The sequence below is a fragment of the Terrapene carolina genome, unplaced genomic scaffold (assembly GCF_002925995.2).
Source record: "Terrapene carolina triunguis isolate 2854851 unplaced genomic scaffold, T_m_triunguis-2.0 Scaffold51532, whole genome shotgun sequence".
In the NCBI taxonomy this organism is placed as follows: domain Eukaryota; kingdom Metazoa; phylum Chordata; order Testudines; family Emydidae; genus Terrapene; species Terrapene triunguis.
In genome coordinates, this window is record NW_020715883.1 from 1 (window position 1) to 12302 (window position 12302).

Sequence of the window (12302 nt, forward strand, 5' to 3'; positions counted from 1 at the left end):
ACCCTAACACCCCCAAATCTCCCCTCCCCCCACTTCCACCCAGCCCCCCGGCTCCCCCCCAACACCCCGTCCCTTGTACCCTAACCCTCAACACCCCCAAATCCCGCCACCCAACCCCACCTCATCCTTCACCCCCCGCAAATCTCCCCTCCCCCTGCTGCCACCCAGCCCCCAGCTCCCCCCCAACACCCCATCCCTTGTACCCTAACACCCCCAAATCCCGCTCCCCCAGCCCAACTCACCACATCACGCTCAGTCCGCAGCGCGCCTGTGTCCGAGGGGTCAGCTGGGGGCAGAAAGGACAGGGGGTCAGGACTCCTGGGTTCTCACCCGGCTCGGGGAGTGGGGTCTAGTGGTTAGAGCAGGGAGGCCTGGGAGCCAGGACTCCTGGGTTCTCTCCCGGTTCGGGGAGGGGAGTGGGGGTCTGGTGGTTAGAGCAGAGGGGGCTGGGAGCCAGAACTCCTGGGTTCCCTCCCTGGCTCTGGCCCCCCCCCCCCCACACACACACACACCTGTGTCTCCCTGACTCTGCGTCTCCATCTCATTCAGAGTGGCTGAGGGGGTGATCACCACCTTCCTGTGAGGGGGTGGGGGCCGGGGGCCTGTCCCCCCCGGGGGTGGTGGTACCCCCTTCTGCATCATCTCCTGGTTTGCTCTGTGAACGATAAGGGGTGGGGATTGAGGGGGGATGGGAGACACCCAAAAATGTACCCGAGCCCCCACCCCCTGGCTCCCCAGCCTGCCCCGTCACCCCCAGCCTAGAGGGGGTACCCCCAGCCCCTCAGTGTTTCCCCCTCCACCCCTCTAGTCCCATCTCCCCTGGAGGCTGCCTCTCACCCCCATTTCTCTCCTCCCCTCAGCTTCCACCAGCCCATGCGGGGGTCCTCCTTTCACACCCTCTAGATCCCCCATCACCCCACTCTCATGCCTCTGTGGGGCCCCCCATAACCTCACCCCCCTGGTCCGCCCCATGACCCCCACCCACTATGGCGTCCCTCCTTAACTTAAGCCCCCCAGAACTCCTCCAAGGACCCCCCCGCATCGGGCTTCCGCTTCACCCCAAGGTCAAACCTGCATCCAGGCCAGAGCACCTGCACCCCAGTATGGCCCCCCACAATGCACCCGCCCCACCTGAGCGCTTCTTTCCGCTGAGCGTTGCTTCCCGATTTGAAGTCCAGCAGGGCACTGTTAATGTCCTCCCGGATCGGCTCCGCCTGTGGGGTGGGGGGAACGGCACAGGTCAGATACCGGGGTAGATGGGCCCATGAGTTTGTCCTGAGGTGGGTGGGATACCAGCGTAGATGGGCCCGTGGGTCTGATCCAGGGGGCAGGGAGGGGGCAGGAGAGCGGGAACTCCCTCGTGTGGGTCCGTGCCAGCCAGATCAGAACACCCAGCTTTGCCGCCTGCTACCCAGCGTGCCTCGGGGTGGCCGGCCCCCTTGGCATGGGGACTGGAGGAGGCACAACAGCATTTTCCCCACTTTCCCCCAGAGTCAGACCCCCACTTCCCCACTAGAGGGAGGGGCCGACAGCTGTCAATCCTCCATGGGGAGGCAGGACTTCCTGGAATGCAGCAAGGCCCTTTGAAGCTGATTGGCTGATTCAGCAGAGAAATCCCTCCCGTTGGAAGACGGGACTTCCTGCATTGGACACTACAGTCCTAGGAAGCTGATTGGCTGATGCCACATGGAAGTCCCGCCCCCCCAGAAGGCAGGACTCGCTGTGATGTCATGGCTCAAGAAGTTGATTGGCTGACGCTCCTCACACTGGCAGAAAGGCGGGACGTTTTGCAATGGAAATTGTGGCTCTGGAAGCTGATTGGCTCATGCCGCATGGAAGTCCCTCTCATCAGAAGGCGGGACTTCCTGCCACGTGGCAGCCACATCCTGATTGGCCCATGAAGGCTTGTCCCTAGGGACGGTGGTGGAGCCCGGGGGCATGATGCAAAAAGGGGTGGAGCAATCACGGCCCAGGGCTGTTAAAAGGCCACCCAGGAGTCCAGGTGAATGTCAGGGCAGCAAAAAAGGGGGTGGGGCTAGTGATGTCACCATATGGGCGGGACCAGTGGATCCCAGTGCATGGTGGGGGCATCCCAGCAGGAGGAACCCAGGAGTCCGGTTGCAAAGGGGTGGGGCCAATGCCTTCAAGTGAAAGGGGCGGGGCTAGTTATGTCAACCAAAGGGGGCGGGGCCAGTGGCACTTAAAGAGGCAGGAACCCCAGGGCAGAGTAGGAACCCAGGCGTCCGGGCGAGGCTGCCCCCTCCCCCCCGCAGTCCCCGAGGGCGGCTGCTCACCCCGATGTGGGCGCACTTGAAGAAGTGGACGTCGGGCTGGGTCTGCTGGGGCTCCTGGCACACGAGGAGCAGCAGGGAGTGGGCGCGGGCGCCGGGCAGCATGGCCTCGCAGCGCAGCACCCCCGCCAGCCCGTAGCTCTCCAGCTCCTCCTGCGGGGGGCGACAGAGTCACGGCCGGCCTGACGCTCCCAGACCCTCCCCTGGACCCAGAACCACCCCAAGACCCAGCTCCACCCGGCCCAGAGCCCCCAGACCCAGCGCCCCCAGACGCAGCTCCACCCGGCCCAGAGCCCCCAGACCCTCCCTTGGACCCAGACCCACCCCCAGACCCAGCGCCCCCAGACCCTCCCCTGGACCCAGAACCACCCCCAGACCCAGCGCCCCCAGACCCTCCTCTGGACCCAGACCCACCCCCAGACCCAGCACCCCCAGACCCAGCTCCACCCGGCCCAGAGCCCCCAGACCCAGCACCCCCAGACCCTCCCCTGGACCCAGAACCACCCCCAGACCCAATGCCCTAGACCCAGCACCCCCAAACCCTCCCCCCAACCCAGCACCCCCAGACCCTCCCCAGACCCAGAACCACCCCCAGACCCAGCACCCCCAGACCCAGCTCCACCCGGGCCAGAGCCCCTGGACCCAGCACCCCCAGACCCTCCAGCCCAGGCCCCCCACACACCTTGGAGTGGACGTCGAGCAGTCTGATGGCCGACCCAGTGACCTGCAGCAGCATCTCCTGGGCCCAGACCTGGCCCTGGCCCTCCATGGCGGCCACTTTGCGCACGGCGTCCTCCACCGAGCGCAGCTCCGCCGCCTCCCCCACCGGGAACGTCACCAGGTGCTGGGGAGGGGGGGGGAAGGGGGTGAGCTCAGAGCTGCCCACACGCAGCCCCCAGGCCCCCTATGCAGCCCCACCGCCACCCCCAACAACCCCTATGCAGCCCTCACAGGCTCCCAACACTGCCCCAGCCCACAGCCCCCCCAGGCCCTCCCAGGCTTCCAACACCCCTCCCCACAGCCCCCCCAAGCCCAATGCTCACTATGCAAACCCCCAGACCCCTCCCCAGAGCACAAAGCCCCTCCCCAGGCCCAATGCCCCCTTGGCAGCCCCCCCACAACCCCCCCACAGCCCACAGGCTCCCAACACACTCCCCTCCAGCCCCCCACACCCAGCCCCCAAGCCCCTTTCCCCCAAACAAACCCTAACACCTCCCCACACAGCACTGCCCCCTGCGGCCCCTAACAGCCCCCTTTGGGGCCCCCCCCAGACAGCCAGTCCCTGCCCTAGGGCCAGATCGGGGCTGGGGGCCCCTAGTTACCCTCTCCCTAGTGGGGCCCATGTGACCCCCACCCCTTGCTCCACCCCAACTGCACCCCCAGAGCCCCAGGCTCACGTTGACGGTGTATTGGGAGACGTCGGCCATGATGAAGTTGGAATATTTCTTCCTCTGCTCTGTGAAAAGAGACGGGCAAATTATAAAGGGGGAATGGGACCCGGGGCCTGTCCCCTCTCGGGGGTGCCGGCTCCCACCCGGCCCCAAGGCAGGGACTGGCTGGCTCAGGGGGGCTGGGAATGGGGCGCGGGGTCTGTCCCCTCTAGGGGGCACTGGCTCCCACCCGGCCCCAGGGCAAGGAGTGATTTTCCCAGTGTGCCCTGGGGAAACCAGTTTGGTGGCTGTGGCTGGGAATTAGCAGGGACTCCCGCCCCCAACTCCTTTGGCTCCAACCCCGGCCCTGATCTATTTCTCTTTCGGTTTCCCTCCTGGGGCGGGATGGGGGGGGCAGGTTCTGGTGATCAGACGGGGGGGGATATAGCACTTTGTTTCCTTTTGGGCTGTTGCCAGGTCGGCCTCTGGACTGCGCCACCCTGGGTGCCGGAGGAAACACAGCGACTGCAGGCAGCGGGGGGTCTGCATGAGACCCTACAATAACACCGCCCCATGGACGAGCCCCCCCGCCCAGCACAGAGCCCCTACAATAACACCACGGCTCATCCGAGAGACCCTACAATAACACCACAGCCCAGCACAGAGATCCAACAATGACACCGCGGCTCAGCAGAGACCCTACAATAACAAATGAGCACACCTGACTTCCTTGCCCAGCAGAGAGACCCTACGACAACACGGCAGCTCACCAAAGACCTGTGAGAGACCCTACAATAATAATGCGGCCCAGCTGCTCTCACCCCCAGTCCTCCCCTCGCCCCCCATCAGAGACTCACCGTAGATCTCCCTGGCGCTGGGCTTGGAGACCTCGCTGCAGAAAGGGGGAAGGAGAAAGAGAAAGTTAAACGACAGGAGAACAGAGCCGGAGCCTGGCGACAGGGAGAGCAGATTGCTGGGGTCCCGCTCCTGTCTCCAAGCCGGGAGAGAACTCAGGAGTCCTGGCTCCCAGCCCCCCCTGCTCTAACCACTAGCCCCCCCCCCCCCCCCCCACCCCGGGAGAGAACCCAGGAGCCCTGGCCCCCCCCCCCCCCCCCCCCCGCGCCCAAAGCCCCCCCCCCCCCCCCCCCCAGAGCCAGGGAGAGAACCCAGGAGTCCTGGCTCCCAGCCCCCCGTGCTCTAACCACTAGATCCCACTCCCCTTCCAGTCCAGGGAGAGAACCCAGGAGTCCTGGCCCCTCCCACAGCCAGGGCAAGAACCCAGGAGTCCTGGCCCCCCACCCTGTATTCACCTGCCGGAGGAGCTCATGGTGTTGACAGAATCCACAATTCACACTTCACCTTGAGGGTTCAAAGACAGTGAGAGAATCATCGACAGAGTCTGGGGGTGGCACCCTCCCTCCCTGCAGAGCAAGAGATAGAACCCAGGAGTCCTGGCTCCCAGCTCCCCCCCCCCCCCCCCCCCCCGCTCTAACCACTAGACCCCGCTCCCTGCCCAGAACTGGGAAGAAAACCCAGGAGTCCTGGCTCCCAGCTCCACTGCTCTAACCACTCGCCTCCCCTCCCAGAGCTGGGAGAGAACCCAGGCGTCCGGGACGGGACGGCCTCTCCCTCGTGTGACGCCTCCCATGTTTCGCCCTGCGAGGAACTGGTCTGTTTATCAAGGCGGTGGGAACAAACTATTTCCCTCCACCCGCCCCCCCACATCCATGAGGGGGAGACCCGCTCCCCAAGGGGCTGCCCCCCACAACCTCCCATCCCAGCCCCACATCCTCTCCCCAGACCAAGGCCAACACAGGAGCCTGACAATATTGACTCAGGCCTGATAACCTGCAATTTCTTGGCATGGGGCTGAGCTGGGGGGGGCGCCCCCTCAGCCCATCCCCCCCATCCCTGGTGCTGGACTCGCCCCTTCCAGTCTGTCCCCCACACACACTTACCCGATCTTTCGCCGGCTATTCAGACATTGCCCCCCCAGGCATCTCAAGTGTGTGTGGGGCGAGATACTGAAAACGGGGGGGTCCACCCCTCAGTCCCAACAGATTCGGCTCTTAGGTGTCCAAGGAACCGTCCTTTCCCCTCCGTCACCTGCACACAGGTGTGTGGCGCGATCCCCAGCAGCCGCGCCCGCAGCATACCTGGGCAGGTAAACATGGGCCCCGCCCCCCCAGCCTTCTACCCCCTCCCTCCCCGCGCCAGCTGCTCAACCAGCTGTGACGATGCAAAAGAACACCCCCCTCATCCCTAATGGTTAGAGCAGGGGGGGCTGGGAACCAGGACTCCTGGGTTCTCTCCCTGGCTCTGGGAGAGGAGTGGGGTCTAGTGGTTAGAGCAGGGGAGGGCGGGGGGCTCAGGGACAGACTAAGCTGCAGTGATGGGGCTAGAACAGACTCTCGTATGTCTCGCTGGCAGAGCCGGAACCCAGAACTGGGTGTGTCCCGTGCCGGGGCCCAGAACGGGAAATACCGGCCCAGCAGGTCAATCGCCATGGCCTGGGGTGCAGCTGCCTCTGGGGTGGGGCAGAGGGGCTGTTTATACAGGGACCTCTCACCTAGTACTCACTGCCACGGGACAGCGTCCCCTGCTGACCCCCCGCCCCGCTCCCCGCAGCCCAGTGCCCCACGCCGGCCCCCCCCCCCCGCTCCCTGCAGCCCAGCGCCCCCTTCTGACCCCCGCCCCACTCCCCGCAGCCGGGGTCAGAGTGACCAGGCAGCTCCGGCTGGGACTGGTTGAACCAGGATCGAATTGCCCCGGAGCCAGACCAGGGAGAACAATGGAGGGAAACGGGAGCCCAGCCCAGGCTCGGGGGGGAACCGACCTGGGCCAGAGCGACCCACTGGTCACAGACTCTGGGGAGTGCAGGGCGGGGGGAACCCAGGACGCCTGGGTTCTTTCCTGGCTCTGGGAGGGGAGCGGGGTCTAGTGGTTAGAGCAGGGGGGCTGGGAGCCAGGACTCCTGGGTTCTCTCCCCTGCTCTGGGAGGGGAGTGGGGTCTAGTGGTCAGAGCAGGGGGGCTGGGACCCAGGACTCCTGGGTTCTCACCCCAGCTCTGGGAGGGGAGTGGGGTCTAGTGGGCGAGACCAGCAGGGGCTGGGTGTCAGGACGCCTGGGTTCTATGGTGGTGGCTTGCAGTGGGACTGCTTCAGCTCCGTCTGACACACCTAAGAGCCGGGGGGTAGGAGGCCGCAGGGCGGGTCCGGCCGGCTCGGGCGTTTATATCCAGGCGCGGCAGGTTCAAGGCTACGTCAGCTGGAGCTGAGCTGGGTGAGGAGCCTGCGTGTGTTTGTTCTGGGGGCCTGGGCACTGTTTTAGCAACACCTTTGGGCAGGGAGCCTACTCACCGTGGGGGCGGGGAGCCCGGACTCCTGGGTTCTCTCCCAGCTCTGGGAGGGGAGTGGGGTCTAATGGTTAGAGTGGGGGGCGCTGGGCGCCAGGACTCCTGGGTTCTCTCCCCGGCTCTGGGAGGGGAACAGATGGGAGCCAGGGCTCCTGGGTGCGACGGTGGCCAACTAGGTGCCAGCTTTTCCCAAGGCTTTCGGCCTCAGTTGAGCACTGACCCATTCATTGCTCGAAACCGGCTCTTTGGCCTGGGCGTTGGCCCGGTTAAGGTGGGTCCTGGACTCATCCCAGCGCGTTTAGACTCTGCGAAACGCTGCTTCGCTGGGGCCCATCTTCCCTGCTGGCCCAGGCTACCTCCGTGCCTGCTCCTGCCCTGGGAAAACCTGGGCTCTGAACCCGGCCCGCCAGGGAGCAAACGGCGCCTGCCCGCCGGTGAATCCGTTCGCCCGGCTGTGGCCCAGCGGCTGCGAACGGGGCCCCTCACAGCACCCAGCCTGGGCGGAGAGCCCCGCCACACCCAGGCCCAGGCTACGTGCAAGCGGGCTCGGCCCCTAGCCTGCAGTTCGGGAAGAAGGCTATAAAAGCCGAGGGCCCGAGAACAGCTGATCCTTCGCTCGCTGCTCTTTGGACTCTCGCGGGAACCAGACACCGAGACCCCCAGGGCCCCCCTGACGGATGCTCAGTGCCAAGACTGTCCAGCTTTGGGAACCACGGACGTACCCAGTTGGGTGGACACGTCCCCCGGCTTGAACCAGCCAAGAACTCCTTGCTTTGTCCCCCTCGTTACATCCGCAGGGAGTTTGCTGGCGGCCGGGCTGCCCCGGGCTCAGGGCCTGATCTCTCGGGCCGGGAGCGACCTGAATATTTTGGGCTGGTTGGGGCAAGTGCCTGTGGATCACTTAGTCCAGCTTACCCAGGTGGCCAGCCAGCCTCAGGGATGGCCGGGAGTTCACCCTTGGTACTGGGCGGGGGGAATCGAAGCCTAAGACACACCCCTGGCTTTGGGGGTCTCTGCCCCACTTCTTGGCCGGCCTGAGCCTCTTGGTGCCCGGCCCCCCTCGCTTCAGACTCAAGCCTGGAACCACTCGCCATTCATTCCTTTCAGTGCTGGTTTCTCCCCGGCCCGGCGGGTCAAGGGGGGATATACCCTTAACTCCGCCCATAGCAGAGCATGTAAACTCGCCGGGCCTGGGGCAGGCTCCTTGTTCTGGGTTTGTACAGCACCCGGCGCGACCGGGGGCGGGGCAGGACCAGGGCTGTCATATCACACCGAACAACATACAGCCGGTGGGGAGCTACTGCTCTACCCCACCTCCAAATGATTAGGGGTCTGGAACGGCTTCTGTATGAGGAGCAATTCATAAGACTGGGACTTTTCAGCTTGGAAAAGAGATGACTAAGGGGAGATATGACAGAGGTCTATAAAATCATGACTGGTGTGGAGAAAGTAAATCAGGAAGTGTTATTTCCTCCTTCTCCTAACACAAGAACTAGGGGGTCACCCAATGAAGTGAACAGGCAGCAGGTTTGAAACGAACAAAAGGAAGTATTTCTTCACACAACGCACAGTCAACCTGTGGAACTCCTTGCCAGAGGATGTTGTGAAGGCCAAGACTATAACAGGGTTCAAAAAAGAACTAGATAAGTTCATGGAGGATAGGTCCATCAATGGCTATTAGCCAGGATGGGCAGGGATGGTGTCCCTGGCCTCTGTTTGCCAGAGGCTAGGAATGGGCAACAGGGGATAGATCACTTGCTGATTCCCTGTTCTGTTCATTCCCTGTTCTGTTCATTCGTCCCAACTCCAAATCAGGCACCGGGTTTGCATGGCGCCCGGCTGCCCCGGTGGTGGACTCAGAGCCAGACCAGCGGCCTGCCCCAGGAGACAGATGTTTGTCAGACGCGCCTGCCGCTGCGAGAAGTTGCTGTGATGCGTTTATGAGCCTGTCCCATGCCTCAGTTTCCCTCTCGGCTTTGCACGGCGGTTAACGCAGCGGCGGGAAGGGAGCAACAAAGAACCAGGTGACACCGCCCCAACTTGACTGGGGGGAGGAAAGGGGGAAAGGCCCAGCCACTGGGGAAGCCATGACAAATTTCAGGGGCCCATGTGGGGGTAACAGTCCTAGAAACATCGGGCCAAGAGGAAGCATGATGGGGGGATGCGCCAAGGCAAGGCCACGGAAACCCGTATCATCCGACAGGCGCGTCCCCAACCTGTTCTTAAAACCCTCCAGCGCCAGGGACGCCAGGTAATCCGGGCCAGAAAGTTGGTCTGAGCATCGCCTTGGCTGCAAGCTCCTTCTTCTCCGCCCCCGGCTGGACACGGAACAATCGCCGTTCTTCTGCCAACCTCTGAGATCCCAGCCGGCCGTTCCCACATCCGCCCCGCAGCCTCCTCCAGCTCCAGGCCCGAGTCTTGCAACCGTTCCGCAGAGCGCGGCTTGGAGGGGGTCGGATTTTCCGGGGAGACGCCCGCAACCGTCACTTGCGCCAGCGAAAAAATAGTGCCAGCGGCCGGGGAAATTTCCCGAGAGGCGGAGCCGGAAAACGGCAGCTGAGAATGGTGGTGATCTGTGTTTGAATAATTATAGAGCTTTCAGCCTCTCACCCCCCCTCCCATTAAATAATTATTGTGGCCCCCCCATTCTTCCCTCCAGACTCCTGGGTTCTCTCCCCAGACCTGGGTGGAGAGTGGGGGCTAGTGGTTAGAGGAGGAGGAGACTGGGAGCCAGGACTCCTGGGTTCTCTCCCTGGCTTGGGGGAGTGGGGACTGGTAGGTTAAGATGGGCATGTGGATACGTCTCGGTCGCTTCCCCCAGAGGTGCCAGCCACTCCAGGGCCCGCGGGCGCTCCCCTATGCCCCAGCGTACCAGTAAGGGTTATATGCCCCTGTGGGTTGGTGGGGGAGCGCTCGGAGCGGCCCCACGCCACTCCCCGGTGCGTCTCCCTCTCTTTGAAGTGGCGGGCGCTGCAGAACGGACTCATTTCAAAGGGCCTGGCCGCAGACGCCCAAACCGGGGTAAAGCAGCAACCTGCTGGGAGAGACTCACTGGAGAACAGAGCCCCGGTCGGCTTGTACCGGCCCCCATACAGAAGCCCCCCGCTTGGGCCCAGAGACCCTTTCGGGGTCTGCTTTCTGTGGCGCGCTTTCGTCCTAAATAACCAGGCCAGGCTGCGAGGAAGCCGGCTGGGCCCGGGTAGCCCCGGCTGCTGGAATCAGCCCACCCCCGCAGTCTTTAAAGCACACCTGCGGCCCCCCCCCCCCCCCCCCCCCACCCCCCCCCCCCCCCCCCCCCCCCCCGCCCCCCCCCCGGCCCACCGAGCCCTTTAAAAACCCCCCCAGCAGGGAGCGGGACGGGCTTTAAAATCTTTTTTTTTTTGTTAAGATTTTTTTTTTCTAGCCCTGTGCTTTAAAGATCTGCAGCCAAGCTGCTAAAATAAACAAATACAATATATAGAATTTCCTTTGCTGTATTGCACACGTCGTATCTTTCGGGGAGGCGGGGGACGCTGTATAGAAAATACTTTCCTTTATATACAGATATGTTCACGGGGGTGGCGTGGGGGGGAGCGGCCGCCTGGCTTATAAATTGGGGGGGGGACCCCTCTGCAAACTTCATGGGGATTTTTATTTTGCTGAGGGGGCGGGGGAAGATGGCTGCATGGCCTGGAAAATTTTGGGATGCCCTCAATTTGGGGGAGTGTTTTTTGCTGAGGGGGCAAATGAGTTGCATGGCACAGAATGTTGGGGTCCCCTGTGAGTTTCGGGAGGATTCTGAACTGAGGGGGAATCAGTTTCATGCCCTGGATTAATTTGGGGGGCACTGAGGGAGGGAGAAATCAGCTGCATGGCACTGAATTTTGGGGTTCCCCCTGGGAATTTGGGGGGGATTTTGAACTGCGGGAGATGGTAAGGGCATGGAAAGTTGAGGTTCCCCTACAAATTTCAGGGGGACATTTCAGCAGGAGGCATGGCATGGCACAGAAATCTGGGGTTCCCCCTCAAACTGGGGGGGGACACTTTCCAGGAAGCCACGCTCTGGGGCCAAACTGACACAATTCAGTTTGCATGGCAGTTTTTAAAGGGAGCCTGAACCCTGCTTTTTTTGCACTTGCATCTGTCCAAAGCGCCCCCCCCCACACCCCCTTTTCAACGGGTGGATGGGGAGTGCTTGGGTCCCATTAAGGAAGGGGGCAGAAAACTGGGATCTGAACCCCCACCATGGCACATTTTCGGGGGGCTGAAGCAGCGGCTTGGTTCTGAGATCCACACCCCCCCACACACACACTTGGGGGGGGCAGCAAGAGCTGCAATGCCCTTTGTCTTACCTGAACCCGACAATCCTGGGGGTGCCCCCCAGCTGGGTTTGCCATAGAGGGGAGTTTGGCAAAGCCAGGAATCCCCATTCGTTCTGTACGTGTCGGGGGGGGACACTGGGGAGCTGGGGGCACCCCCCCACTTTGGTCATGTGGTTATTTGGTGCCTGCCCCCCCAAATCTACAATGGAAGAAGCCCTTAAGAGGAAGAATTGGGTGGCACCACCTATTCCCCGCCATCCACATGGTTTGGCCCAGATACTGCAATGGGGACAGGGAAGTGACTATAAAGTCCCGCCCCCTTTTAACACCAAGATTCTGAGGGGGTGGAGCCAAGGCAGGAATGTGGGGCAGTACAGCAGATGGGCCCCACCCCCTTTGGACCCAACCAGTGCACACTGGAGATGCCCCAATGGGGCTGTTTATTCGGGGGTCCTCTCCCCCACATCCCCCTACTGGGCCCCTCTGGGGGCTGACCCTAGAGTAGCCCTCCCTGGAACCCCCCCGTTTCTCCCCAGGGGCCCCCCACAATACTGGCATAGCCCCCCCTTCCTGATGCCACCCACCCTCCCGTCTGCCAGCCCCGCCACTTATGGCAGCTGTATGCCCCTCCCCTAACAGCCTCACTTTGGCTGGCGTTTTCCCTGGCGCAGGGGGGGGGGGGTGGCACGGTGCTCCCGTGGGGCAGGCAGGTGAGAGATCCTTGGCACCCATAGGGGGCGCCGTGGGGCAGAAACAAAGCTGCTGGGTGGGAAGGGAATTAATGTTCTGGGATTTGTTTAGCTGGGGTGTGGGGGAGAATTGAAGGGGCTGTAAAAAGGGGGGGCCCTTGCAATATCCCCATCTCCGCTAACACCCCCACGATCAAACGGGGGTGGGGGGAGGGAGAGAAGCATTTTGGCTTCTAACTGGAGATTACTGGGGTAACGGAGGCGAGGGGAAGAGGGGGTTACACGCCCCCCCCCCC